The sequence below is a fragment of the Daphnia pulicaria genome, chromosome 3 (assembly GCF_021234035.1).
Source record: "Daphnia pulicaria isolate SC F1-1A chromosome 3, SC_F0-13Bv2, whole genome shotgun sequence".
Lineage (NCBI taxonomy): Eukaryota > Metazoa > Arthropoda > Branchiopoda > Diplostraca > Daphniidae > Daphnia > Daphnia pulicaria.
The window spans coordinates 1,246,620-1,273,767 of record NC_060915.1 but is presented as its reverse complement, the minus strand read 5'-3'; the positions used below and the strand labels follow the sequence as shown (position 1 = coordinate 1,273,767).

General features: G+C 37.1%; 59 pseudogenes; all 59 read right to left on the bottom strand.

The window, feature by feature from the left end:
- Positions 1-247: 247 nt before the first annotated feature.
- On the bottom strand, positions 248-366 carry LOC124331395 (annotated as a pseudogene).
- Positions 367-780: 414 nt separating this feature from the next.
- LOC124331394 lies at positions 781-899 on the bottom strand (annotated as a pseudogene).
- Positions 900-1,183: 284 nt separating this feature from the next.
- Positions 1,184-1,302, bottom strand: LOC124331393 (annotated as a pseudogene).
- Positions 1,303-1,586: 284 nt separating this feature from the next.
- On the bottom strand, positions 1,587-1,705 carry LOC124331392 (annotated as a pseudogene).
- Positions 1,706-1,989: 284 nt separating this feature from the next.
- Positions 1,990-2,108, bottom strand: LOC124331391 (annotated as a pseudogene).
- A 284-nt stretch (positions 2,109-2,392) lies between these two features.
- LOC124331390 lies at positions 2,393-2,511 on the bottom strand (annotated as a pseudogene).
- A 284-nt stretch (positions 2,512-2,795) lies between these two features.
- LOC124331389 lies at positions 2,796-2,914 on the bottom strand (annotated as a pseudogene).
- Positions 2,915-3,198: 284 nt separating this feature from the next.
- Positions 3,199-3,317, bottom strand: LOC124331388 (annotated as a pseudogene).
- A 284-nt stretch (positions 3,318-3,601) lies between these two features.
- LOC124331387 lies at positions 3,602-3,720 on the bottom strand (annotated as a pseudogene).
- Positions 3,721-4,004: 284 nt separating this feature from the next.
- LOC124331386 lies at positions 4,005-4,123 on the bottom strand (annotated as a pseudogene).
- Positions 4,124-4,537: 414 nt separating this feature from the next.
- On the bottom strand, positions 4,538-4,656 carry LOC124331384 (annotated as a pseudogene).
- Positions 4,657-4,940: 284 nt separating this feature from the next.
- LOC124331383 lies at positions 4,941-5,059 on the bottom strand (annotated as a pseudogene).
- Positions 5,060-5,473: 414 nt separating this feature from the next.
- Positions 5,474-5,592, bottom strand: LOC124331382 (annotated as a pseudogene).
- A 414-nt stretch (positions 5,593-6,006) lies between these two features.
- On the bottom strand, positions 6,007-6,125 carry LOC124331381 (annotated as a pseudogene).
- Positions 6,126-6,409: 284 nt separating this feature from the next.
- Positions 6,410-6,528, bottom strand: LOC124331380 (annotated as a pseudogene).
- A 414-nt stretch (positions 6,529-6,942) lies between these two features.
- On the bottom strand, positions 6,943-7,061 carry LOC124331379 (annotated as a pseudogene).
- A 414-nt stretch (positions 7,062-7,475) lies between these two features.
- On the bottom strand, positions 7,476-7,594 carry LOC124331378 (annotated as a pseudogene).
- A 414-nt stretch (positions 7,595-8,008) lies between these two features.
- Positions 8,009-8,127, bottom strand: LOC124331377 (annotated as a pseudogene).
- Positions 8,128-8,541: 414 nt separating this feature from the next.
- LOC124331376 lies at positions 8,542-8,660 on the bottom strand (annotated as a pseudogene).
- Positions 8,661-9,074: 414 nt separating this feature from the next.
- LOC124331375 lies at positions 9,075-9,193 on the bottom strand (annotated as a pseudogene).
- Positions 9,194-9,477: 284 nt separating this feature from the next.
- LOC124331373 lies at positions 9,478-9,596 on the bottom strand (annotated as a pseudogene).
- A 414-nt stretch (positions 9,597-10,010) lies between these two features.
- Positions 10,011-10,129, bottom strand: LOC124331371 (annotated as a pseudogene).
- Positions 10,130-10,413: 284 nt separating this feature from the next.
- Positions 10,414-10,532, bottom strand: LOC124331370 (annotated as a pseudogene).
- Positions 10,533-10,816: 284 nt separating this feature from the next.
- LOC124331369 lies at positions 10,817-10,935 on the bottom strand (annotated as a pseudogene).
- A 414-nt stretch (positions 10,936-11,349) lies between these two features.
- On the bottom strand, positions 11,350-11,468 carry LOC124331368 (annotated as a pseudogene).
- A 284-nt stretch (positions 11,469-11,752) lies between these two features.
- LOC124331366 lies at positions 11,753-11,871 on the bottom strand (annotated as a pseudogene).
- Positions 11,872-12,285: 414 nt separating this feature from the next.
- On the bottom strand, positions 12,286-12,404 carry LOC124331365 (annotated as a pseudogene).
- A 284-nt stretch (positions 12,405-12,688) lies between these two features.
- Positions 12,689-12,807, bottom strand: LOC124331364 (annotated as a pseudogene).
- Positions 12,808-13,091: 284 nt separating this feature from the next.
- Positions 13,092-13,210, bottom strand: LOC124331363 (annotated as a pseudogene).
- A 414-nt stretch (positions 13,211-13,624) lies between these two features.
- On the bottom strand, positions 13,625-13,743 carry LOC124331362 (annotated as a pseudogene).
- Positions 13,744-14,027: 284 nt separating this feature from the next.
- On the bottom strand, positions 14,028-14,146 carry LOC124331360 (annotated as a pseudogene).
- A 284-nt stretch (positions 14,147-14,430) lies between these two features.
- LOC124331359 lies at positions 14,431-14,549 on the bottom strand (annotated as a pseudogene).
- A 284-nt stretch (positions 14,550-14,833) lies between these two features.
- On the bottom strand, positions 14,834-14,952 carry LOC124334121 (annotated as a pseudogene).
- Positions 14,953-15,366: 414 nt separating this feature from the next.
- LOC124331358 lies at positions 15,367-15,485 on the bottom strand (annotated as a pseudogene).
- Positions 15,486-15,769: 284 nt separating this feature from the next.
- Positions 15,770-15,888, bottom strand: LOC124334309 (annotated as a pseudogene).
- Positions 15,889-16,302: 414 nt separating this feature from the next.
- LOC124331357 lies at positions 16,303-16,421 on the bottom strand (annotated as a pseudogene).
- Positions 16,422-16,705: 284 nt separating this feature from the next.
- On the bottom strand, positions 16,706-16,824 carry LOC124334119 (annotated as a pseudogene).
- A 414-nt stretch (positions 16,825-17,238) lies between these two features.
- Positions 17,239-17,357, bottom strand: LOC124334306 (annotated as a pseudogene).
- Positions 17,358-17,641: 284 nt separating this feature from the next.
- LOC124331355 lies at positions 17,642-17,760 on the bottom strand (annotated as a pseudogene).
- Positions 17,761-18,173: 413 nt separating this feature from the next.
- Positions 18,174-18,292, bottom strand: LOC124334006 (annotated as a pseudogene).
- Positions 18,293-18,705: 413 nt separating this feature from the next.
- LOC124331354 lies at positions 18,706-18,824 on the bottom strand (annotated as a pseudogene).
- A 284-nt stretch (positions 18,825-19,108) lies between these two features.
- On the bottom strand, positions 19,109-19,227 carry LOC124331353 (annotated as a pseudogene).
- A 285-nt stretch (positions 19,228-19,512) lies between these two features.
- LOC124334832 lies at positions 19,513-19,631 on the bottom strand (annotated as a pseudogene).
- A 414-nt stretch (positions 19,632-20,045) lies between these two features.
- Positions 20,046-20,164, bottom strand: LOC124331352 (annotated as a pseudogene).
- A 414-nt stretch (positions 20,165-20,578) lies between these two features.
- LOC124331351 lies at positions 20,579-20,697 on the bottom strand (annotated as a pseudogene).
- Positions 20,698-20,981: 284 nt separating this feature from the next.
- Positions 20,982-21,100, bottom strand: LOC124331350 (annotated as a pseudogene).
- A 414-nt stretch (positions 21,101-21,514) lies between these two features.
- On the bottom strand, positions 21,515-21,633 carry LOC124331348 (annotated as a pseudogene).
- Positions 21,634-21,917: 284 nt separating this feature from the next.
- LOC124331347 lies at positions 21,918-22,036 on the bottom strand (annotated as a pseudogene).
- Positions 22,037-22,320: 284 nt separating this feature from the next.
- LOC124331346 lies at positions 22,321-22,439 on the bottom strand (annotated as a pseudogene).
- Positions 22,440-22,855: 416 nt separating this feature from the next.
- LOC124331345 lies at positions 22,856-22,974 on the bottom strand (annotated as a pseudogene).
- Positions 22,975-23,259: 285 nt separating this feature from the next.
- On the bottom strand, positions 23,260-23,378 carry LOC124331344 (annotated as a pseudogene).
- Positions 23,379-23,662: 284 nt separating this feature from the next.
- Positions 23,663-23,781, bottom strand: LOC124331343 (annotated as a pseudogene).
- A 416-nt stretch (positions 23,782-24,197) lies between these two features.
- Positions 24,198-24,315, bottom strand: LOC124329822 (annotated as a pseudogene).
- A 284-nt stretch (positions 24,316-24,599) lies between these two features.
- Positions 24,600-24,718, bottom strand: LOC124331342 (annotated as a pseudogene).
- A 283-nt stretch (positions 24,719-25,001) lies between these two features.
- LOC124329596 lies at positions 25,002-25,119 on the bottom strand (annotated as a pseudogene).
- Positions 25,120-25,536: 417 nt separating this feature from the next.
- Positions 25,537-25,654, bottom strand: LOC124329786 (annotated as a pseudogene).
- A 414-nt stretch (positions 25,655-26,068) lies between these two features.
- On the bottom strand, positions 26,069-26,187 carry LOC124331341 (annotated as a pseudogene).
- A 284-nt stretch (positions 26,188-26,471) lies between these two features.
- LOC124331339 lies at positions 26,472-26,590 on the bottom strand (annotated as a pseudogene).
- A 284-nt stretch (positions 26,591-26,874) lies between these two features.
- On the bottom strand, positions 26,875-26,993 carry LOC124331338 (annotated as a pseudogene).
- Between the last annotated feature and the right edge of the window lie 155 nt (positions 26,994-27,148).

Genomic DNA, 27,148 nt, shown 5'->3' with positions numbered 1-27,148 from the left:
ATGAATAGAAAATCACTTCAAAGTGATAGAAATGTTTGTTCATTGAATTTGGACTCGTAACCATCGCGAATAAAAAAGCGCGATAAACTTTGAAAAACTCTCAATGGAATTGATCCAGAATCATTCTTATAGATGAATTGAACCTATCTCTAAGGCATTGAAATTTTTTATCTACGAATTTGGACTGGTAACCATCGTGATTGAAAAAAAATTTCAAGAAGTTTGTTATTGAAAACAAACTGTTCATCGCCAACGACATCCCGTATTCCCAAGCGGTCACCCTTCCAAGTACTAACGGGACTCGACGTAACTTAACTTCTGGGAGCTGACGAGACCAGGTGCGTTCTACGTGATATGGCCGTTGACATTCAAAAATGAAAATTTACCCTCCCAGTCCCAATGGATGAATAGAAAATCACTTCAAAGTGATAGAAATGTTTTTTCATTGAATTTGGACTCGTAACCATCGCGAATAAAAAAGCGCGATAAACTTTGAAAAACTCGCAATGAAATTTATCCAGAATCATTCCTATAGATGAATTGAACCTATCTCTATGCCATTGATATTTTTGATCTACGAATTTGGACTGGTAACCATCGCGATTAAAAAACGCGATAAACTTTGAAAAACTCTCAATGGAATTGATCCAGAATCATTCTTATAGATGAATTGAACCTATCTCTAAGGCATTGAAATTTTTTATCTACGAATTTGGACTGGTAATTATCGTGATTGAAAAAAAATTTCAAGAAGTTTGTTATTGAAAACAAACTGTTCATCGCCAACGACATCCCGTATTCCCAAGCGGTCACCCTTCCAAGTACTAACGGGACTCGACGTAACTTAACTTCTGGGAGCTGACGAGACCAGGTGCGTTCTACGTGATATGGCCGTTGACATTCAAAAATGAAAATTTACCCTCCCAGTCCCAATGGATGAATAGAAAATCACTTCAAAGTGATAGAAATGTTTGTTCATTGAATTTGGACTCGTAACCATCGCGAATAAAAAAGCGCGATAAACTTTGAAAAACTCGCAATGAAATTTATCCAGAATCATTCAAATAGATGAATTGAACCTATCTCTATGCCATTGAAATTTTTTATCTAAGAATTTGGACTGGTAACCATCGTGATTGAAAAAAAATTTCAAGAAGTTTGTTATTGAAAACAAACTGTTCATCGCCAACGACATCCCGTATTCCCAAGCGGTCACCCTTCCAAGTACTAACGGGACTCGACGTAACTTAACTTCTGGGAGCTGACGAGACCAGGTGCGTTCTACGTGATATGGCCGTTGACATTCAAAAATGAAAATTTACCCTCCCAGTCCCAATGGATGAATAGAAAATCACTTCAAAGTGATAGAAATGTTTGTTCATTGAATTTGGACTCGTAACCATCGCGAATAAAAAAGCACGATAAACTTTGAAAAACTCGCAATGAAATTTATCCAGAATCATTCAAATAGATGAATTGAACCTATCTCTAAGGCATTGAAATTTTTTATCTACGAATTTGGACTGGTAACCATCGTGATTGAAAAAAAATTTCAAGAAGTTTGTTATTGAAAACAAACTGTTCATCGCCAACGACATCCCGTATTCCCAAGCGGTCACCCTTCCAAGTACTAACGGGACTCGACGTAACTTAACTTCTGGGAGCTGACGAGACCAGGTGCGTTCTACGTGATATGGCCGTTGACATTCAAAAATGAAAATTTACCCTCCCATTCCCAATGGATGAATAGAAAATCACTTCAAAGTGATAGAAATGTTTGTTCATTGAATTTGGACTCGTAACCATCGCGAATAAAAAAGCGCGATAAACTTTGAAAAACTCTCAATGGAATTGATCCAGAATCATTCTTATAGATGAATTGAACCTATCTCTAAGGCATTGAAATTTTTTATCTACGAATTTGGACTGGTAACCATCGTGATTGAAAAAAAATTTCAAGAAGTTTGTTATTGAAAACAAACTGTTCATCGCCAACGACATCCCGTATTCCCAAGCGGTCACCCTTCCAAGTACTAACGGGACTCGACGTAACTTAACTTCTGGGAGCTGACGAGACCAGGTGCGTTCTACGTGATATGGCCGTTGACATTCAAAAATGAAAATTTACCCTCCCAGTCCCAATGGATGAATAGAAAATCACTTCAAAGTGATAGAAATGTTTGTTCATTGAATTTGGACTCGTAACCATCGCGAATAAAAAAGCGCGATAAACTTTGAAAAACTCGCAATGAAATTTATCCAGAATCATTCAAATAGATGAATTGAACCTATCTCTATGCCATTGAAATTTTTTATCTAAGAATTTGGACTGGTAACCATCGTGATTGAAAAAAAATTTCAAGAAGTTTGTTATTGAAAACAAACTGTTCATCGCCAACGACATCCCGTATTCCCAAGCGGTCACCCTTCCAAGTACTAACGGGACTCGACGTAACTTAACTTCTGGGAGCTGACGAGACCAGGTGCGTTCTACGTGATATGGCCGTTGACATTCAAAAATGAAAATTTACCCTCCCAGTCCCAATGGATGAATAGAAAATCACTTCAAAGTGATAGAAATGTTTGTTCATTGAATTTGGACTCGTAACCATCGCGAATAAAAAAGCGCGATAAACTTTGAAAAACTCGCAATGAAATTTATCCAGAATCATTCAAATAGATGAATTGAACCTATCTCTAAGGCATTGAAATTTTTTATCTACGAATTTGGACTGGTAACCATCGTGATTGAAAAAAAATTTCAAGAAGTTTGTTATTGAAAACAAACTGTTCATCGCCAACGACATCCCGTATTCCCAAGCGGTCACCCTTCCAAGTACTAACGGGACTCGACGTAACTTAACTTCTGGGAGCTGACGAGACCAGGTGCGTTCTACGTGATATGGCCGTTGACATTCAAAAATGAAAATTTACCCTCCCATTCCCAATGGATGAATAGAAAATCACTTCAAAGTGATAGAAATGTTTGTTCATTGAATTTGGACTCGTAACCATCGCGAATAAAAAAGCGCGATAAACTTTGAAAAACTCTCAATGGAATTGATCCAGAATCATTCTTATAGATGAATTGAACCTATCTCTAAGGCATTGAAATTTTTTATCTACGAATTTGGACTGGTAACCATCGTGATTGAAAAAAAATTTCAAGAAGTTTGTTATTGAAAACAAACTGTTCATCGCCAACGACATCCCGTATTCCCAAGCGGTCACCCTTCCAAGTACTAACGGGACTCGACGTAACTTAACTTCTGGGAGCTGACGAGACCAGGTGCGTTCTACGTGATATGGCCGTTGACATTCAAAAATGAAAATTTACCCTCCCAGTCCCAATGGATGAATAGAAAATCACTTCAAAGTGATAGAAATGTTTGTTCATTGAATTTGGACTCGTAACCATCGCGAATAAAAAAGCGCGATAAACTTTGAAAAACTCGCAATGAAATTTATCCAGAATCATTCAAATAGATGAATTGAACCTATCTCTATGCCATTGAAATTTTTTATCTAAGAATTTGGACTGGTAACCATCGTGATTGAAAAAAAATTTCAAGAAGTTTGTTATTGAAAACAAACTGTTCATCGCCAACGACATCCCGTATTCCCAAGCGGTCACCCTTCCAAGTACTAACGGGACTCGACGTAACTTAACTTCTGGGAGCTGACGAGACCAGGTGCGTTCTACGTGATATGGCCGTTGACATTCAAAAATGAAAATTTACCCTCCCAGTCCCAATGGATGAATAGAAAATCACTTCAAAGTGATAGAAATGTTTGTTCATTGAATTTGGACTCGTAACCATCGCGAATAAAAAAGCGCGATAAACTTTGAAAAACTCGCAATGAAATTTATCCAGAATCATTCAAATAGATGAATTGAACCTATCTCTATGCCATTGAAATTTTTTATCTAAGAATTTGGACTGGTAACCATCGTGATTGAAAAAAAATTTCAAGAAGTTTGTTATTGAAAACAAACTGTTCATCGCCAACGACATCCCGTATTCCCAAGCGGTCACCCTTCCAAGTACTAACGGGACTCGACGTAACTTAACTTCTGGGAGCTGACGAGACCAGGTGCGTTCTACGTGATATGGCCGTTGACATTCAAAAATGAAAATTTACCCTCCCAGTCCCAATGGATGAATAGAAAATCACTTCAAAGTGATAGAAATGTTTGTTCATTGAATTTGGACTCGTAACCATCGCGAATAAAAAAGCGCGATAAACTTTGAAAAACTCGCAATGAAATTTATCCAGAATCATTCAAATAGATGAATTGAACCTATCTCTATGCCATTGATATTTTTGATCTACGAATTTGGACTGGTAACCATCGCGATTAAAAAACGCGATAAACTTTGAAAAACTCTCAATGGAATTGATCCAGAATCATTCTTATAGATGAATTGAACCTATCTCTAAGGCATTGAAATTTTTTATCTACGAATTTGGACTGGTAATTATCGTGATTGAAAAAAAATTTCAAGAAGTTTGTTATTGAAAACAAACTGTTCATCGCCAACGACATCCCGTATTCCCAAGCGGTCACCCTTCCAAGTACTAACGGGACTCGACGTAACTTAACTTCTGGGAGCTGACGAGACCAGGTGCGTTCTACGTGATATGGCCGTTGACATTCAAAAATGAAAATTTACCCTCCCAGTCCCAATGGATGAATAGAAAATCACTTCAAAGTGATAGAAATGTTTGTTCATTGAATTTGGACTCGTAACCATCGCGAATAAAAAAGCGCGATAAACTTTGAAAAACTCGCAATGAAATTTATCCAGAATCATTCAAATAGATGAATTGAACCTATCTCTATGCCATTGAAATTTTTTATCTAAGAATTTGGACTGGTAACCATCGTGATTGAAAAAAAATTTCAAGAAGTTTGTTATTGAAAACAAACTGTTCATCGCCAACGACATCCCGTATTCCCAAGCGGTCACCCTTCCAAGTACTAACGGGACTCGACGTAACTTAACTTCTGGGAGCTGACGAGACCAGGTGCGTTCTACGTGATATGGCCGTTGACATTCAAAAATGAAAATTTACCCTCCCAGTCCCAATGGATGAATAGAAAATCACTTCAAAGTGATAGAAATGTTTTTTCATTGAATTTGGACTCGTAACCATCGCGAATAAAAAAGCGCGATAAACTTTGAAAAACTCGCAATGAAATTTATCCAGAATCATTCCTATAGATGAATTGAACCTATCTCTATGCCATTGATATTTTTGATCTACGAATTTGGACTGGTAACCATCGCGATTAAAAAACGCGATAAACTTTGAAAAACTCTCAATGGAATTGATCCAGAATCATTCTTATAGATGAATTGAACCTATCTCTAAGGCATTGAAATTTTTTATCTACGAATTTGGACTGGTAATTATCGTGATTGAAAAAAAATTTCAAGAAGTTTGTTATTGAAAACAAACTGTTCATCGCCAACGACATCCCGTATTCCCAAGCGGTCACCCTTCCAAGTACTAACGGGACTCGACGTAACTTAACTTCTGGGAGCTGACGAGACCAGGTGCGTTCTACGTGATATGGCCGTTGACATTCAAAAATGAAAATTTACCCTCCCAGTCCCAATGGATGAATAGAAAATCACTTCAAAGTGATAGAAATGTTTTTTCATTGAATTTGGACTCGTAACCATCGCGAATAAAAAAGCGCGATAAACTTTGAAAAACTCGCAATGAAATTTATCCAGAATCATTCCTATAGATGAATTGAACCTATCTCTATGCCATTGATATTTTTGATCTACGAATTTGGACTGGTAACCATCGCGATTAAAAAACGCGATAAACTTTGAAAAACTCTCAATGGAATTGATCCAGAATCATTCTTATAGATGAATTGAACCTATCTCTAAGGCATTGAAATTTTTTATCTACGAATTTGGACTGGTAATTATCGTGATTGAAAAAAAATTTCAAGAAGTTTGTTATTGAAAACAAACTGTTCATCGCCAACGACATCCCGTATTCCCAAGCGGTCACCCTTCCAAGTACTAACGGGACTCGACGTAACTTAACTTCTGGGAGCTGACGAGACCAGGTGCGTTCTACGTGATATGGCCGTTGACATTCAAAAATGAAAATTTACCCTCCCAGTCCCAATGGATGAATAGAAAATCACTTCAAAGTGATAGAAATGTTTGTTCATTGAATTTGGACTCGTAACCATCGCGAATAAAAAAGCGCGATAAACTTTGAAAAACTCGCAATGAAATTTATCCAGAATCATTCAAATAGATGAATTGAACCTATCTCTATGCCATTGAAATTTTTTATCTAAGAATTTGGACTGGTAACCATCGTGATTGAAAAAAAATTTCAAGAAGTTTGTTATTGAAAACAAACTGTTCATCGCCAACGACATCCCGTATTCCCAAGCGGTCACCCTTCCAAGTACTAACGGGACTCGACGTAACTTAACTTCTGGGAGCTGACGAGACCAGGTGCGTTCTACGTGATATGGCCGTTGACATTCAAAAATGAAAATTTACCCTCCCAGTCCCAATGGATGAATAGAAAATCACTTCAAAGTGATAGAAATGTTTTTTCATTGAATTTGGACTCGTAACCATCGCGAATAAAAAAGCGCGATAAACTTTGAAAAACTCGCAATGAAATTTATCCAGAATCATTCCTATAGATGAATTGAACCTATCTCTATGCCATTGATATTTTTGATCTACGAATTTGGACTGGTAACCATCGCGATTAAAAAACGCGATAAACTTTGAAAAACTCTCAATGGAATTGATCCAGAATCATTCTTATAGATGAATTGAACCTATCTCTAAGGCATTGAAATTTTTTATCTACGAATTTGGACTGGTAATTATCGTGATTGAAAAAAAATTTCAAGAAGTTTGTTATTGAAAACAAACTGTTCATCGCCAACGACATCCCGTATTCCCAAGCGGTCACCCTTCCAAGTACTAACGGGACTCGACGTAACTTAACTTCTGGGAGCTGACGAGACCAGGTGCGTTCTACGTGATATGGCCGTTGACATTCAAAAATGAAAATTTACCCTCCCAGTCCCAATGGATGAATAGAAAATCACTTCAAAGTGATAGAAATGTTTTTTCATTGAATTTGGACTCGTAACCATCGCGAATAAAAAAGCGCGATAAACTTTGAAAAACTCGCAATGAAATTTATCCAGAATCATTCCTATAGATGAATTGAACCTATCTCTATGCCATTGATATTTTTGATCTACGAATTTGGACTGGTAACCATCGCGATTAAAAAACGCGATAAACTTTGAAAAACTCTCAATGGAATTGATCCAGAATCATTCTTATAGATGAATTGAACCTATCTCTAAGGCATTGAAATTTTTTATCTACGAATTTGGACTGGTAATTATCGTGATTGAAAAAAAATTTCAAGAAGTTTGTTATTGAAAACAAACTGTTCATCGCCAACGACATCCCGTATTCCCAAGCGGTCACCCTTCCAAGTACTAACGGGACTCGACGTAACTTAACTTCTGGGAGCTGACGAGACCAGGTGCGTTCTACGTGATATGGCCGTTGACATTCAAAAATGAAAATTTACCCTCCCAGTCCCAATGGATGAATAGAAAATCACTTCAAAGTGATAGAAATGTTTTTTCATTGAATTTGGACTCGTAACCATCGCGAATAAAAAAGCGCGATAAACTTTGAAAAACTCGCAATGAAATTTATCCAGAATCATTCCTATAGATGAATTGAACCTATCTCTATGCCATTGATATTTTTGATCTACGAATTTGGACTGGTAACCATCGCGATTAAAAAACGCGATAAACTTTGAAAAACTCTCAATGGAATTGATCCAGAATCATTCTTATAGATGAATTGAACCTATCTCTAAGGCATTGAAATTTTTTATCTACGAATTTGGACTGGTAATTATCGTGATTGAAAAAAAATTTCAAGAAGTTTGTTATTGAAAACAAACTGTTCATCGCCAACGACATCCCGTATTCCCAAGCGGTCACCCTTCCAAGTACTAACGGGACTCGACGTAACTTAACTTCTGGGAGCTGACGAGACCAGGTGCGTTCTACGTGATATGGCCGTTGACATTCAAAAATGAAAATTTACCCTCCCAGTCCCAATGGATGAATAGAAAATCACTTCAAAGTGATAGAAATGTTTTTTCATTGAATTTGGACTCGTAACCATCGCGAATAAAAAAGCGCGATAAACTTTGAAAAACTCGCAATGAAATTTATCCAGAATCATTCCTATAGATGAATTGAACCTATCTCTATGCCATTGATATTTTTGATCTACGAATTTGGACTGGTAACCATCGCGATTAAAAAACGCGATAAACTTTGAAAAACTCTCAATGGAATTGATCCAGAATCATTCTTATAGATGAATTGAACCTATCTCTAAGGCATTGAAATTTTTTATCTACGAATTTGGACTGGTAATTATCGTGATTGAAAAAAAATTTCAAGAAGTTTGTTATTGAAAACAAACTGTTCATCGCCAACGACATCCCGTATTCCCAAGCGGTCACCCTTCCAAGTACTAACGGGACTCGACGTAACTTAACTTCTGGGAGCTGACGAGACCAGGTGCGTTCTACGTGATATGGCCGTTGACATTCAAAAATGAAAATTTACCCTCCCAGTCCCAATGGATGAATAGAAAATCACTTCAAAGTGATAGAAATGTTTTTTCATTGAATTTGGACTCGTAACCATCGCGAATAAAAAAGCGCGATAAACTTTGAAAAACTCGCAATGAAATTTATCCAGAATCATTCCTATAGATGAATTGAACCTATCTCTATGCCATTGATATTTTTGATCTACGAATTTGGACTGGTAACCATCGCGATTAAAAAACGCGATAAACTTTGAAAAACTCTCAATGGAATTGATCCAGAATCATTCTTATAGATGAATTGAACCTATCTCTAAGGCATTGAAATTTTTTATCTACGAATTTGGACTGGTAATTATCGTGATTGAAAAAAAATTTCAAGAAGTTTGTTATTGAAAACAAACTGTTCATCGCCAACGACATCCCGTATTCCCAAGCGGTCACCCTTCCAAGTACTAACGGGACTCGACGTAACTTAACTTCTGGGAGCTGACGAGACCAGGTGCGTTCTACGTGATATGGCCGTTGACATTCAAAAATGAAAATTTACCCTCCCAGTCCCAATGGATGAATAGAAAATCACTTCAAAGTGATAGAAATGTTTGTTCATTGAATTTGGACTCGTAACCATCGCGAATAAAAAAGCGCGATAAACTTTGAAAAACTCGCAATGAAATTTATCCAGAATCATTCAAATAGATGAATTGAACCTATCTCTATGCCATTGAAATTTTTTATCTAAGAATTTGGACTGGTAACCATCGTGATTGAAAAAAAATTTCAAGAAGTTTGTTATTGAAAACAAACTGTTCATCGCCAACGACATCCCGTATTCCCAAGCGGTCACCCTTCCAAGTACTAACGGGACTCGACGTAACTTAACTTCTGGGAGCTGACGAGACCAGGTGCGTTCTACGTGATATGGCCGTTGACATTCAAAAATGAAAATTTACCCTCCCAGTCCCAATGGATGAATAGAAAATCACTTCAAAGTGATAGAAATGTTTTTTCATTGAATTTGGACTCGTAACCATCGCGAATAAAAAAGCGCGATAAACTTTGAAAAACTCGCAATGAAATTTATCCAGAATCATTCCTATAGATGAATTGAACCTATCTCTATGCCATTGATATTTTTGATCTACGAATTTGGACTGGTAACCATCGCGATTAAAAAACGCGATAAACTTTGAAAAACTCTCAATGGAATTGATCCAGAATCATTCTTATAGATGAATTGAACCTATCTCTAAGGCATTGAAATTTTTTATCTACGAATTTGGACTGGTAACCATCGTGATTGAAAAAAAATTTCAAGAAGTTTGTTATTGAAAACAAACTGTTCATCGCCAACGACATCCCGTATTCCCAAGCGGTCACCCTTCCAAGTACTAACGGGACTCGACGTAACTTAACTTCTGGGAGCTGACGAGACCAGGTGCGTTCTACGTGATATGGCCGTTGACATTCAAAAATGAAAATTTACCCTCCCAGTCCCAATGGATGAATAGAAAATCACTTCAAAGTGATAGAAATGTTTGTTCATTGAATTTGGACTCGTAACCATCGCGAATAAAAAAGCGCGATAAACTTTGAAAAACTCGCAATGAAATTTATCCAGAATCATTCAAATAGATGAATTGAACCTATCTCTATGCCATTGAAATTTTTTATCTAAGAATTTGGACTGGTAACCATCGTGATTGAAAAAAAATTTCAAGAAGTTTGTTATTGAAAACAAACTGTTCATCGCCAACGACATCCCGTATTCCCAAGCGGTCACCCTTCCAAGTACTAACGGGACTCGACGTAACTTAACTTCTGGGAGCTGACGAGACCAGGTGCGTTCTACGTGATATGGCCGTTGACATTCAAAAATGAAAATTTACCCTCCCAGTCCCAATGGATGAATAGAAAATCACTTCAAAGTGATAGAAATGTTTGTTCATTGAATTTGGACTCGTAACCATCGCGAATAAAAAAGCGCGATAAACTTTGAAAAACTCGCAATGAAATTTATCCAGAATCATTCAAATAGATGAATTGAACCTATCTCTATGCCATTGAAATTTTTTATCTAAGAATTTGGACTGGTAACCATCGTGATTGAAAAAAAATTTCAAGAAGTTTGTTATTGAAAACAAACTGTTCATCGCCAACGACATCCCGTATTCCCAAGCGGTCACCCTTCCAAGTACTAACGGGACTCGACGTAACTTAACTTCTGGGAGCTGACGAGACCAGGTGCGTTCTACGTGATATGGCCGTTGACATTCAAAAATGAAAATTTACCCTCCCAGTCCCAATGGATGAATAGAAAATCACTTCAAAGTGATAGAAATGTTTGTTCATTGAATTTGGACTCGTAACCATCGCGAATAAAAAAGCGCGATAAACTTTGAAAAACTCGCAATGAAATTTATCCAGAATCATTCCTATAGATGAATTGAACCTATCTCTATGCCATTGATATTTTTGATCTACGAATTTGGACTGGTAACCATCGCGATTAAAAAACGCGATAAACTTTGAAAAACTCTCAATGGAATTGATCCAGAATCATTCTTATAGATGAATTGAACCTATCTCTAAGGCATTGAAATTTTTTATCTACGAATTTGGACTGGTTACCATCGTGATTGAAAAAAAATTTCAAGAAGTTTGTTATTGAAAACAAACTGTTCGTCGCCAACGACATCCCGTATTCCCAAGCGGTCACCCTTCCAAGTACTAACGGGACTCGACGTAACTTAACTTCTGGGAGCTGACGAGACCAGGTGCGTTCTACGTGATATGGCCGTTGACATTCAAAAATGAAAATTTACCCTCCCAGTCCCAATGGATGAATAGAAAATCACTTCAAAGTGATAGAAATGTTTGTTCATTGAATTTGGACTCGTAACCATCGCGAATAAAAAAGCGCGATAAACTTTGAAAAACTCGCAATGAAATTTATCCAGAATCATTCAAATAGATGAATTGAACCTATCTCTATGCCATTGAAATTTTTTATCTAAGAATTTGGACTGGTAACCATCGTGATTGAAAAAAAATTTCAAGAAGTTTGTTATTGAAAACAAACTGTTCATCGCCAACGACATCCCGTATTCCCAAGCGGTCACCCTTCCAAGTACTAACGGGACTCGACGTAACTTAACTTCTGGGAGCTGACGAGACCAGGTGCGTTCTACGTGATATGGCCGTTGACATTCAAAAATGAAAATTTACCCTCCCAGTCCCAATGGATGAATAGAAAATCACTTCAAAGTGATAGAAATGTTTGTTCATTGAATTTGGACTCGTAACCATCGCGAATAAAAAAGCGCGATAAACTTTGAAAAACTCGCAATGAAATTTATCCAGAATCATTCCTATAGATGAATTGAACCTATCTCTATGCCATTGATATTTTTGATCTACGAATTTGGACTGGTAACCATCGCGATTAAAAAACGCGATAAACTTTGAAAAACTCTCAATGGAATTGATCCAGAATCATTCTTATAGATGAATTGAACCTATCTCTAAGGCATTGAAATTTTTTATCTACGAATTTGGACTGGTTACCATCGTGATTGAAAAAAAATTTCAAGAAGTTTGTTATTGAAAACAAACTGTTCGTCGCCAACGACATCCCGTATTCCCAAGCGGTCACCCTTCCAAGTACTAACGGGACTCGACGTAACTTAACTTCTGGGAGCTGACGAGACCAGGTGCGTTCTACGTGATATGGCCGTTGACATTCAAAAATGAAAATTTACCCTCCCATTCCCAATGGATGAATAGAAAATCACTTCAAAGTGATAGAAATGTTTGTTCATTGAATTTGGACTCGTAACCATCGCGAATAAAAAAGCGCGATAAACTTTGAAAAACTCGCAATGAAATTTATCCAGAATCATTCAAATAGATGAATTGAACCTATCTCTATGCCATTGAAATTTTTTATCTAAGAATTTGGACTGGTAACCATCGTGATTGAAAAAAAATTTCAAGAAGTTTGTTATTGAAAACAAACTGTTCATCGCCAACGACATCCCGTATTCCCAAGCGGTCACCCTTCCAAGTACTAACGGGACTCGACGTAACTTAACTTCTGGGAGCTGACGAGACCAGGTGCGTTCTACGTGATATGGCCGTTGACATTCAAAAATGAAAATTTACCCTCCCAGTCCCAATGGATGAATAGAAAATCACTTCAAAGTGATAGAAATGTTTGTTCATTGAATTTGGACTCGTAACCATCGCGAATAAAAAAGCGCGATAAACTTTGAAAAACTCGCAATGAAATTTATCCAGAATCATTCAAATAGATGAATTGAACCTATCTCTATGCCATTGAAATTTTTTATCTAAGAATTTGGACTGGTAACCATCGTGATTGAAAAAAAATTTCAAGAAGTTTGTTATTGAAAACAAACTGTTCATCGCCAACGACATCCCGTATTCCCAAGCGGTCACCCTTCCAAGTACTAACGGGACTCGACGTAACTTAACTTCTGGGAGCTGACGAGACCAGGTGCGTTCTACGTGATATGGCCGTTGACATTCAAAAATGAAAATTTACCCTCCCAGTCCCAATGGATGAATAGAAAATCACTTCAAAGTGATAGAAATGTTTGTTCATTGAATTTGGACTCGTAACCATCGCGAATAAAAAAGCGCGATAAACTTTGAAAAACTCGCAATGAAATTTATCCAGAATCATTCCTATAGATGAATTGAACCTATCTCTATGCCATTGATATTTTTGATCTACGAATTTGGACTGGTAACCATCGCGATTAAAAAACGCGATAAACTTTGAAAAACTCTCAATGGAATTGATCCAGAATCATTCTTATAGATGAATTGAACCTATCTCTAAGGCATTGAAATTTTTTATCTACGAATTTGGACTGGTTACCATCGTGATTGAAAAAAAATTTCAAGAAGTTTGTTATTGAAAACAAACTGTTCGTCGCCAACGACATCCCGTATTCCCAAGCGGTCACCCTTCCAAGTACTAACGGGACTCGACGTAACTTAACTTCTGGGAGCTGACGAGACCAGGTGCGTTCTACGTGATATGGCCGTTGACATTCAAAAATGAAAATTTACCCTCCCATTCCCAATGGATGAATAGAAAATCACTTCAAAGTGATAGAAATGTTTGTTCATTGAATTTGGACTCGTAACCATCGCGAATAAAAAAGCGCGATAAACTTTGAAAAACTCGCAATGAAATTTATCCAGAATCATTCAAATAGATGAATTGAACCTATCTCTATGCCATTGAAATTTTTTATCTAAGAATTTGGACTGGTAACCATCGTGATTGAAAAAAAATTTCAAGAAGTTTGTTATTGAAAACAAACTGTTCATCGCCAACGACATCCCGTATTCCCAAGCGGTCACCCTTCCAAGTACTAACGGGACTCGACGTAACTTAACTTCTGGGAGCTGACGAGACCAGGTGCGTTCTACGTGATATGGCCGTTGACATTCAAAAATGAAAATTTACCCTCCCAGTCCCAATGGATGAATAGAAAATCACTTCAAAGTGATAGAAATGTTTGTTCATTGAATTTGGACTCGTAACCATCGCGAATAAAAAAGCGCGATAAACTTTGAAAAACTCGCAATGAAATTTATCCAGAATCATTCAAATAGATGAATTGAACCTATCTCTATGCCATTGAAATTTTTTATCTAAGAATTTGGACTGGTAACCATCGTGATTGAAAAAAAATTTCAAGAAGTTTGTTATTGAAAACAAACTGTTCATCGCCAACGACATCCCGTATTCCCAAGCGGTCACCCTTCCAAGTACTAACGGGACTCGACGTAACTTAACTTCTGGGAGCTGACGAGACCAGGTGCGTTCTACGTGATATGGCCGTTGACATTCAAAAATGAAAATTTACCCTCCCAGTCCCAATGGATGAATAGAAAATCACTTCAAAGTGATAGAAATGTTTGTTCATTGAATTTGGACTCGTAACCATCGCGAATAAAAAAGCGCGATAAACTTTGAAAAACTCGCAATGAAATTTATCCAGAATCATTCAAATAGATGAATTGAACCTATCTCTATGCCATTGAAATTTTTTATCTAAGAATTTGGACTGGTAACCATCGTGATTGAAAAAAAATTTCAAGAAGTTTGTTATTGAAAACAAACTGTTCATCGCCAACGATATCCCGTATTCCCAAGCGGTCACCCTTCCAAGTACTAACGGGACTCGACGTAACTTAACTTCTGGGAGCTGACGAGACCAGGTGCGTTCTACGTGATATGGCCGTTGACATTCAAAAATGAAAATTTACCCTCCCAGTCCCAATGGATGAATAGAAAATCACTTCAAAGTGATAGAAATGTTTTTTCATTGAATTTGGACTCGTAACCATCGCGAATAAAAAAGCGCGATAAACTTTGAAAAACTCGCAATGAAATTTATCCAGAATCATTCCTATAGATGAATTGAACCTATCTCTATGCCATTGATATTTTTGATCTACGAATTTGGACTGGTAACCATCGCGATTAAAAAACGCGATAAACTTTGAAAAACTCTCAATGGAATTGATCCAGAATCATTCTTATAGATGAATTGAACCTATCTCTAAGGCATTGAAATTTTTTATCTACGAATTTGGACTGGTAATTATCGTGATTGAAAAAAAATTTCAAGAAGTTTGTTATTGAAAACAAACTGTTCATCGCCAACGACATCCCGTATTCCCAAGCGGTCACCCTTCCAAGTACTAACGGGACTCGACGTAACTTAACTTCTGGGAGCTGACGAGACCAGGTGCGTTCTACGTGATATGGCCGTTGACATTCAAAAATGAAAATTTACCCTCCCAGTCCCAATGGATGAATAGAAAATCACTTCAAAGTGATAGAAATGTTTGTTCATTGAATTTGGACTCGTAACCATCGCGAATAAAAAAGCGCGATAAACTTTGAAAAACTCGCAATGAAATTTATCCAGAATCATTCAAATAGATGAATTGAACCTATCTCTATGCCATTGAAATTTTTTATCTAAGAATTTGGACTGGTAACCATCGTGATTGAAAAAAAATTTCAAGAAGTTTGTTATTGAAAACAAACTGTTCATCGCCAACGACATCCCGTATTCCCAAGCGGTCACCCTTCCAAGTACTAACGGGACTCGACGTAACTTAACTTTTGGGAGCTGACGAGACCAGGTGCGTTCTACGTGATATGGCCGTTGACATTCAAAAATGAAAATTTACCCTCCCAGTCCCAATGGATGAATAGAAAATCACTTCAAAGTGATAGAAATGTTTGTTCATTGAATTTGGACTCGTAACCATCGCGAATAAAAAAGCGCGATAAACTTTGAAAAACTCGCAATGAAATTTATCCAGAATCATTCAAATAGATGAATTGAACCTATCTCTATGCCATTGATATTTTTGATCTAAGAATTTGGACTGGTAACCATCGCGATTAAAAAACGCGATAAACTTTGAAAAACTCTCAATGGAATTGATCCAGAATCATTCTTATAGATGAATTGAACCTATCTCTAAGGCATTGAAATTTTTTATCTACGAATTTGGACTGGTAATTATCGTGATTGAAAAAAAATTTCAAGAAGTTTGTTATTGAAAACAAACTGTTCATCGCCAACGACATCCCGTATTCCCAAGCGGTCACCCTTCCAAGTACTAACGGGACTCGACGTAACTTAACTTCTGGGAGCTGACGAGACCAGGTGCGTTCTACGTGATATGGCCGTTGACATTCAAAAATGAAAATTTACCCTCCCAGTCCCAATGGATGAATAGAAAATCACTTCAAAGTGATAGAAATGTTTGTTCATTGAATTTGGACTCGTAACCATCGCGAATAAAAAAGCGCGATAAACTTTGAAAAACTCGCAATGAAATTTATCCAGAATCATTCAAATAGATGAATTGAACCTATCTCTATGCCATTGAAATTTTTTATCTAAGAATTTGGACTGGTAACCATCGTGATTGAAAAAAAATTTCAAGAAGTTTGTTATTGAAAACAAACTGTTCATCGCCAACGATATCCCGTATTCCCAAGCGGTCACCCTTCCAAGTACTAACGGGACTCGACGTAACTTAACTTCTGGGAGCTGACGAGACCAGGTGCGTTCTACGTGATATGGCCGTTGACATTCAAAAATGAAAATTTACCCTCCCAGTCCCAATGGATGAATAGAAAATCACTTCAAAGTGATAGAAATGTTTTTTCATTGAATTTGGACTCGTAACCATCGCGAATAAAAAAGCGCGATAAACTTTGAAAAACTCGCAATGAAATTTATCCAGAATCATTCCTATAGATGAATTGAACCTATCTCTATGCCATTGATATTTTTGATCTACGAATTTGGACTGGTAACCATCGCGATTAAAAAACGCGATAAACTTTGAAAAACTCTCAATGGAATTGATCCAGAATCATTCTTATAGATGAATTGAACCTATCTCTAAGGCATTGAAATTTTTTATCTACGAATTTGGACTGGTAATTATCGTGATTGAAAAAAAATTTCAAGAAGTTTGTTATTGAAAACAAACTGTTCATCGCCAACGACTTCCCGTATTCCCAAGCGGTCACCCTTCCAAGTACTAACGGGACTCGACGTAACTTAACTTCTGGGAGCTGACGAGACCAGGTGCGTTCTACGTGATATGGCCGTTGACATTCAAAAATGAAAATTTACCCTCCCAGTCCCAATGGATGAATAGAAAATCACTTCAAAGTGATAGAAATGTTTGTTCATTGAATTTGGACTCGTAACCATCGCGAATAAAAAAGCGCGATAAACTTTGAAAAACTCGCAATGAAATTTATCCAGAATCATTCCTATAGATGAATTGAACCTATCTCTATGCCATTGAAATTTTTTATCTAAGAATTTGGACTGGTAACCATCGTGATTGAAAAAAAATTTCAAGAAGTTTGTTATTGAAAACAAACTGTTCATCGCCAACGACATCCCGTATTCCCAAGCGGTCACCCTTCCAAGTACTAACGGGACTCGACGTAACTTAACTTCTGGGAGCTGACGAGACCAGGTGCGTTCTACGTGATATGGCCGTTGACATTCAAAAATGAAAATTTACCCTCCCAGTCCCAATGGATGAATAGAAAATCACTTCAAAGTGATAGAAATGTTTGTTCATTGAATTTGGACTCGTAACCATCGCGAATAAAAAAGCGCGATAAACTTTGAAAAACTCGCAATGAAATTTATCCAGAATCATTCAAATAGATGAATTGAACCTATCTCTATGCCATTGATATTTTTGATCTACGAATTTGGACTGGTAACCATCGCGATTAAAAAACGCGATAAACTTTGAAAAACTCTCAATGGAATTGATCCAGAATCATTCTTATAGATGAATTGAACCTATCTCTAAGGCATTGAAATTTTTTATCTACGAATTTGGACTGGTAATTATCGTGATTGAAAAAAATTTCAAGAAGTTTGTTATTGAAAACAAACTGTTCATCGCCAACGACATCCCGTATTCCCAAGCGGTCACCCTTCCAAGTACTAACCGGACTCGACGTAACTTAACTTCTGGGAGCTGACGAGACCAGGTGCGTTCTACGTGATATGGCCGTTGACATTCAAAAATGAAAATTTACCCTCCCAGTCCCAATGGATGAATAGAAAATCACTTCAAAGTGATAGAAATGTTTGTTCATTGAATTTGGACTCGTAACCATCGCGAATAAAAAAGCGCGATAAACTTTGAAAAACTCGCAATGAAATTTATCCAGAATCATTCAAATAGATGAATTGAACCTATCTCTATGCCATTGAAATTTTTTATCTAAGAATTTGGACTGGTAACCATCGCGATTAAAAAACGCGATAAACTTTGAAAAACTCTCAATGGAATTGATCCAGAATCATTCTTATAGATGAATTGAACCTATCTCTAAGGCATTGAAATTTTTTATCTACGAATTTGGACTGGTAATTATCGTGATTGAAAAAAATTTCAAGAAGTTTGTTATTGAAAACAAACTGTTCATCGCCAACGACATCCCGTATTCCCAAGCGGTCACCCTTCCAAGTACTAACGGGACTCGACGTAACTTAACTTCTGGGAGCTGACGAGACCAGGTGCGTTCTACGTGATATGGCCGTTGACATTCAAAAATGAAAATTTACCCTCCCAGTCCCAATGGATGAATAGAAAATCACTTCAAAGTGATAGAAATGTTTGTTCATTGAATTTGGACTCGTAACCATCGCGAATAAAAAAGCGCGATAAACTTTGAAAAACTCGCAATGAAATTTATGCAGAATCATTCAAATAGATGAATTGAACCTATCTCTATGCCATTGAAATTTTTTATCTAAGAATTTGGACTGGTAACCATCGTGATTGAAAAAAAATTTCAAGAAGTTTGTTATTGAAAACAAACTGTTCATCGCCAACGACATCCCGTATTCCCAAGCGGTCACCCTTCCAAGTACTAACGGGACTCGACGTAACTTAACTTCTGGGAGCTGACGAGACCAGGTGCGTTCTACGTGATATGGCCGTTGACATTCAAAAATGAAAATTTACCCTCCCAGTCCCAATGGATGAATAGAAAATCACTTCAAAGTGATAGAAATGTTTGTTCGTTGAATTTGGACTCGTAACCATCGCGAATAAAAAAGCGCGATAAACTTTGAAAAACTCGCAATGAAATTTATCCAGAATCATTCAAATAGATGAATTGAACCTATCTCTATGCCATTGAAATTTTTTATCTAAGAATTTGGACTGGTAACCATCGTGATTGAAAAAAAATTTCAAGAATTTTTGTTATTGAAAACAAACTGTTCATCGCCAACGACATCCCGTATTCCCAAGCGGTCACCCTTCCAAGTACTAACGGGACTCGACGTAACTTAACTTCTGGGAGCTGACGAGACCAGATGCGTTCTACGTGATATGGCCGTTGACATTCAAAAATGAAAATTTACCCTCCCAGTCCCAATGGATGAATAGAAAATCACTTCAAAGTGATAGAAATGTTTTTTCATTGAATTTGGACTCGTAACCATCGCGAATAAAAAAGCGCGATAAACTTTGAAAAACTCGCAATGAAATTCATCCAGAATCATTCCTATAGATGAATTGAACCTATCTCTATGCCATTGATATTTTTGATCTACGAATTTGGACTGGTAACCATCGCGATTAAAAAACGCGATAAACTTTGAAAAACTCTCAATGGAATTGATCCAGAATCATTCTTATAGATGAATTGAACCTATCTCTAAGGCATTGAAATTTTTTATCTACGAATTTGGACTGGTAACCATCGTGATTGAAAAAAAATTTCAAGAAGTTTGTTATTGAAAACAAACTGTTCATCGCCAACGACATCCCGTATTCCCAAGCGGTCACCCTTCCAAGTACTAACGGGACTCGACGTAACTTAACTTCTGGGAGCTGACGAGACCAGGTGCGTTCTACGTGATATGGCCGTTGACATTCAAAAATGAAAATTTACCCTCCCAGTCCCAATGGATGAATAGAAAATCACTTCAAAGTGATAGAAATGTTTTTTCATTGAATTTGGACTCGTAACCATCGCGAATAAAAAAGCGCGATAAACTTTGAAAAACTCGCAATGAAATTTATCCAGAATCATTCCTATAGATGAATTGAACCTATCTCTATGCCATTGATATTTTTGATCTACGAATTTGGACTGGTAACCATCGCGATTAAAAAACGCGATAAACTTTGAAAAACTCTCAATGGAATTGATCCAGAATCATTCTTATAGATGAATTGAACCTATCTCTAAGGCATTGAAATTTTTTATCTACGAATTTGGACTGGTAATTATCGTGATTGAAAAAAAATTTCAAGAAGTTTGTTATTGAAAACAAACTGTTCATCGCCAACGACATCCCGTATTCCCAAGCGGTCACCCTTCCAAGTACTAACGGGACTCGACGTAACTTAACTTCTGGGAGCTGACGAGACCAGGTGCGTTCTACGTGATATGGCCGTTGACATTCAAAAATGAAAATTTACCCTCCCAGTCCCAATGGATGAATAGAAAATCACTTCAAAGTGATAGAAATGTTTGTTCATTGAATTTGGACTCGTAACCATCGCGAATAAAAAAGCGCGATAAACTTTGAAAAACTCGCAATGAAATTTATCCAGAATCATTCAAATAGATGAATTGAACCTATCTCTATGCCATTGAAATTTTTTATCTAAGAATTTGGACTGGTAACCATCGTGATTGAAAAAAAATTTCAAGAAGTTTGTTATTGAAAACAAACTGTTCATCGCCAACGACATCCCGTATTCCCAAGCGGTCACCCTTCCAAGTACTAACGGGACTCGACGTAACTTAACTTCTGGGAGCTGACGAGACCAGGTGCGTTCTACGTGATATGGCCGTTGACATTCAAAAATGAAAATTTACCCTCCCAGTCCCAATGGATGAATAGAAAATCACTTCAAAGTGATAGAAATGTTTGTTCATTGAATTTGGACTCGTAACCATCGCGAATAAAAAAGCGCGATAAACTTTGAAAAACTCGCAATGAAATTTATCAAGAATCATTCCTATAGATGAATTGAACCTATCTCTATGCCATTGATATTTTTGATTTACGAATTTGGACTGGTAACCATCGCGATTAAAAAACGCGATAAACTTTGAAAAACTCTCAATGGAATTGATCCAGAATCATTCTTATAGATGAATTGAACCTATCTCTAAGGCATTGAAATTTTTTATCTACGAATTTGGACTGGTAACCATCGTGATTGAAAAAAAATTTCAAGAAGTTTGTTATTGAAAACAAACTGTTCATCGCCAACGACATCCCGTATTCCCAAGCGGTCACCCTTCCAAGTACTAACGGGACTCGACGTAACTTAACTTCTGGGAGCTGACGAGACCAGGTGCGTTCTACGTGATATGGCCGTTGACATTCAAAAATGAAAATTTACCCTCCCAGTCCCAATGGATGAATAGAAAATCACTTCAAAGTGATAGTAATGTTTTTTCATTGAATTTGGACTCGTAACCATCGCGAATAAAAAAGCGCGATAAACTTTGAAAAACTCGCAATGAAATTTATCCAGAATCATTCAAATAGATGAATTGAACCTATCTCTATGCCATTGAAATTTTTTATCTAAGAATTTGGACTGGTAACCATCGTGATTGAAAAAAAATTTCAAGAAGTTTGTTATTGAAAACAAACTGTTCATCGCCAACGACATCCCGTATTCCCAAGCGGTCACCCTTCCAAGTACTAACGGGACTCGACGTAACTTAACTTCTGGGAGCTGACGAGACCAGGTGCGTTCTACGTGATATGGCCGTTGACATTCAAAAATGAAAATTTACCCTCCCAGTCCCAATGGATGAATAGAAAATCACTTCAAAGTGATAGAAATGTTTGTTCATTGAATTTGGACTCGTAACCATCGCGAATAAAAAAGCGCGATAAACTTTGAAAAACTCGCAATGAAATTTATCCAGAATCATTCAAATAGATGAATTGAACCTATCTCTATGCCATTGAAATTTTTTATCTAAGAATTTGGACTGGTAACCATCGTGATTGAAAAAAAATTTCAAGAAGTTTGTTATTGAAAACAAACTGTTCATCGCCAACGACATCCCGTATTCCCAAGCGGTCACCCTTCCAAGTACTAACGGGACTCGACGTAACTTAACTTCTGGGAGCTGACGAGACCAGGTGCGTTCTACGTGATATGGCCGTTGACATTCAAAAATGAAAATTTACCCTCCCATTCCCAATGGATGAATAGAAAATCACTTCAAAGTGATAGAAATGTTTTTTCATTGAATTTGGACTCGTAACCATCGCGAATAAAAAAGCGCGATAAACTTTGAAAAACTCGCAATGAAATTTATCAAGAATCATTCCTATAGATGAATTGAACCTATCTCTATGCCATTGATATTTTTGATCTACGAATTTGGGACTGGTAACCATCGCGATTAAAAAACGCGATAAACTTTGAAAAACTCTCAATGGAATTGATCCAGAATCATTCTTATAGATGAATTGAACCTATCTCTAAGGCATTGAAATTTTTTTATCTACGAATTTGGACTGGTAACCATCGTGATTGAAAAAAAATTTCAAGAAGTTTGTTATTGAAAACAAACTGTTCATCGCCAACGACATCCCGTATTCCCAAGCGGTCACCCTTCCAAGTACTAACGGGACTCGACGTAACTTAACTTCTGGGAGCTGACGAGACCAGGTGCGTTCTACGTGATATGGCCGTTGACATTCAAAAATGAAAATTTTACCCTCCCAGTCCCAATGGATGAATAGAAAATCACTTCAAAGTGATAGTAATGTTTTTTCATTGAATTTGGACTCGTAACCATCGCGAATAAAAAAGCGCGATAAACTTTGAAAAACTCGCAATGAAATTTATCCAGAATCATTCAAATAGATGAATTGAACCTATCTCTATGCCATTGAAATTTTTTATCTAAGAATTTGGACTGGTAACCATCGTGATTGAAAAAAAATTTCAAGAAGTTTGTTATTGAAAACAAACTGTTCATCGCCAACGACATCCCGTATTCCCAAGCGGTCACCCTTCCAAGTACTAACGGGACTCGACGTAACTTAACTTCTGGGAGCTGACGAGACCAGGTGCGTTCTACGTGATATGGCCGTTGACATTCAAAAATGAAAATTTACCCTCCCAGTCCCAATGGATGAATAGAAAATCACTTCAAAGTGATAGAAATGTTTGTTCATTGAATTTGGACTCGTAACCATCGCGAATAAAAAAGCGCGATAAACTTTGAAAAACTCGCAATGAAATTTATCCAGAATCATTCAAATAGATGAATTGAACCTATCTCTATGCCATTGAAATTTTTTATCTAAGAATTTGGACTGGTAACCATCGTGATTGAAAAAAAATTTCAAGAAGTTTGTTATTGAAAACAAACTGTTCATCGCCAACGACATCCCGTATTCCCAAGCGGTCACCCTTCCAAGTACTAACGGGACTCGACGTAACTTAACTTCTGGGAGCTGACGAGACCAGGTGCGTTCTACGTGATATGGCCGTTGACATTCAAAAATGAAAATTTACCCTCCCATTCCCAATGGATGAATAGAAAATCACTTCAAAGTGATAGAAATGTTTTTTCATTGAATTTGGACTCGTAACCATCGCGAATAAAAAAGCGCGATAAACTTTGAAAAAACTCGCAATGAAATTTATCAAGAATCATTCCTATAGATGAATTGAACCTATCTCTATGCCATTGATATTTTTGATCTACGAATTTGGACTGGTAACCATCGCGATTAAAAAACGCGATAAACTTTGAAAAACTCTCAATGGAATTGATCCAGAATCATTCTTATAGATGAATTGAACCTATCTCTAAGGCATTGAAAATTTTTTATCTACGAATTTGGACTGGTAACCATCGTGATTGAAAAAAAATTTCAAGAAGTTTGTTATTGAAAACAAACTGTTCATCGCCAACGACATCCCGTATTCCAAGCGGTCACCCTTCCAAGTACTAACGGGACTCGACGTAACTTAACTTCTGGGAGCTGACGAGACCAGGTGCGTTCTACGTGATATGGCCGTTGACATTCAAAAATGAAATTTTACCCTCCCAGTCCCAATGGATGAATAGAAAATCACTTCAAAGTGATAGTAATGTTTTTTCATTGAATTTGGACTCGTAACCATCGCGAATAAAAAAGCGCGATAAACTTTGAAAAACTCGCAATGAAATTTATCCAGAATCATTCAAATAGATGAATTGAACCTATCTCTATGCCATTGAAATTTTTTATCTAAGAATTTGGACTGGTAACCATCGTGATTGAAAAATAATTTCAAGAAGTTTGTTATTGAAAACAAACTGTTCATCGCCAACGACATCCCGTATTCCCAAGCGGTCACCCTTCCAAGTACTAACGGGACTCGACGTAACTTAACTTCTGGGAGCTGACGAGACCAGGTGCGTTCTACGTGATATGGCCGTTGACATTCAAAAATGAAAATTTACCCTCCCAGTCCCAATGGATGAATAGAAAATCACTTCAAAGTGATAGAAATGTTTGTTCATTGAATTTGGACTCGTAACCATCGCGAATAAAAAAGCGCGATAAACTTTGAAAAACTCGCAATGAAATTTATCCAGAATCATTCAAATAGATGAATTGAACCTATCTCTATGCCATTGAAATTTTTTATCTAAGAATTTGGACTGGTAACCATCGTGATTGAAAAAAATTTCAAGAAGTTTGTTATTGAAAACAAACTGTTCATCGCCAACGACATCCCGTATTCCCAGCGGTCACCCTTCCAAGTACTAACGGGACTCGACGTAACTTAACTTCTGGGAGCTGACGAGACCAGGTGCGTTCTACGTGATATGGCCGTTGACATTCAAAAATGAAAATTTACCCTCCCATTCCCAATGGGATGAATAGAAAATCACTTCAAAGTGATAGAAATGTTTTTTCATTGAATTTGGACTCGTAACCATCGCGAATAAAAAAGCGCGATAAACTTTGAAAAACTCGCAATGAAATTTATCAAGAATCATTCCTATAGATGAATTGAACCTATCTCTATGCCATTGATATTTTTGATCTACGAATTTGGACTGGTACCCATCGCGATTAAAAAACGCGATAAACTTTTGAAAAACTCTCAATGGAATTGATCCAGAATCATTCTTATAGATGAATTGAACCTATCTCTAAGGCATTGAAATTTTTTATCTACGAATTTGGACTGGTAATTATCGTGATTGAAAAAAAAATTTCAAGAAGTTTGTTATTGAAAACAAACTGTTCATCGCCAACGACATCCCGTATTCCCAAGCGGCACCCTTCCAAGTACTAACGGGACTCTACGTAACTTAACTTCTGGGAGCTGACGAGACCAGGTGCGTTCTACGTGATATGGCCGTTGACATTCAAAAATGAAAATTTACCCTCCCAGTCCCAATGGATGAATAGAAAATCACTTCAAAGTGATAGAAATGTTTGTTCATTGAATTTGGACTCGTAACCATCGCGAATAAAAAAGCGCGATAAACTTTGAAAAACTCGCAATGAAATTTATCAAGAATCATTCCTATAGATGAATTGAACCTATCTCTATGCCATTGATATTTTTGATCTACGAATTTGGACTGGTAACCATCGCGATTAAAAAACGCGATAAACTTTGAAAAACTCTCAATGGAATTGATCCAGAATCATTCTTATAGATGAATTGAACCTATCTCTAAGGCATTGAAATTTTTTATCTACGAATTTGGACTGGTAACCATCGTGATTGAAAAAAAATTTCAAGAAGTTTGTTATTGAAAACAAACTGTTCATCGCCAACGACATCCCGTATTCCCAAGCGGTCACCCTTCCAAGTACTAACGGGACTCGACGTAACTTAACTTCTGGGAGCTGACGAGACCAGGTGCGTTCTACGTGATATGGCCGTTGACATTCAAAAATGAAAATTTACCCTCCCAGTCCCAATGGATGAATAGAAAATCACTTCAAAGTGATAGTAATGTTTTTTCATTGAATTTGGACTCGTAACCATCGCGAATAAAAAAGCGCGATAAACTTTGAAAAACTCGCAATGAAATTTATCCAGAATCATTCAAATAGATGAATTGAACCTATCTCTATGCCATTGAAATTTTTTATCTAAGAATTTGGACTGGTAACCATCGTGATTGAAAAAAAATTTCAAGAAGTTTGTTATTGAAAACAAACTGTTCATCGCCAACGACATCCCGTATTCCCAAGCGGTCACCCTTCCAAGTACTAACGGGACTCGACGTAACTTAACTTCTGGGAGCTGACGAGACCAGGTGCGTTCTACGTGATATGGCCGTTGACATTCAAAAATGAAAATTTACCCTCCCAGTCCCAATGGATGAATAGAAAATCACTTCAAAGTGATAGAAATGTTTGTTCATTGAATTTGGACTCGTAACCATCGCGAATAAAAAAGCGCGATAAACTTTGAAAAACTCGCAATGAAATTTATCCAGAATCATTCAAATAGATGAATTGAACCTATCTCTATGCCATTGAAATTTTTTATCTAAGAATTTGGACTGGTAACCATCGTGATTGAAAAAAAATTTCAAGAAGTTTGTTATTGAAAACAAACTGTTCATCGCCAACGACATCCCGTATTCCCAAGCGGTCACCCTTCCAAGTACTAACGGGACTCGACGTAACTTAACTTCTGGGAGCTGACGAGACCAGGTGCGTTCTACGTGATATGGCCGTTGACATTCAAAAATGAAAATTTACCCTCCCATTCCCAATGGATGAATAGAAAATCACTTCAAAGTGATAGAAATGTTTTTTCATTGAATTTGGACTCGTAACCATCGCGAATAAAAAAGCGCGATAAACTTTGAAAAACTCGCAATGAAATTTATCAAG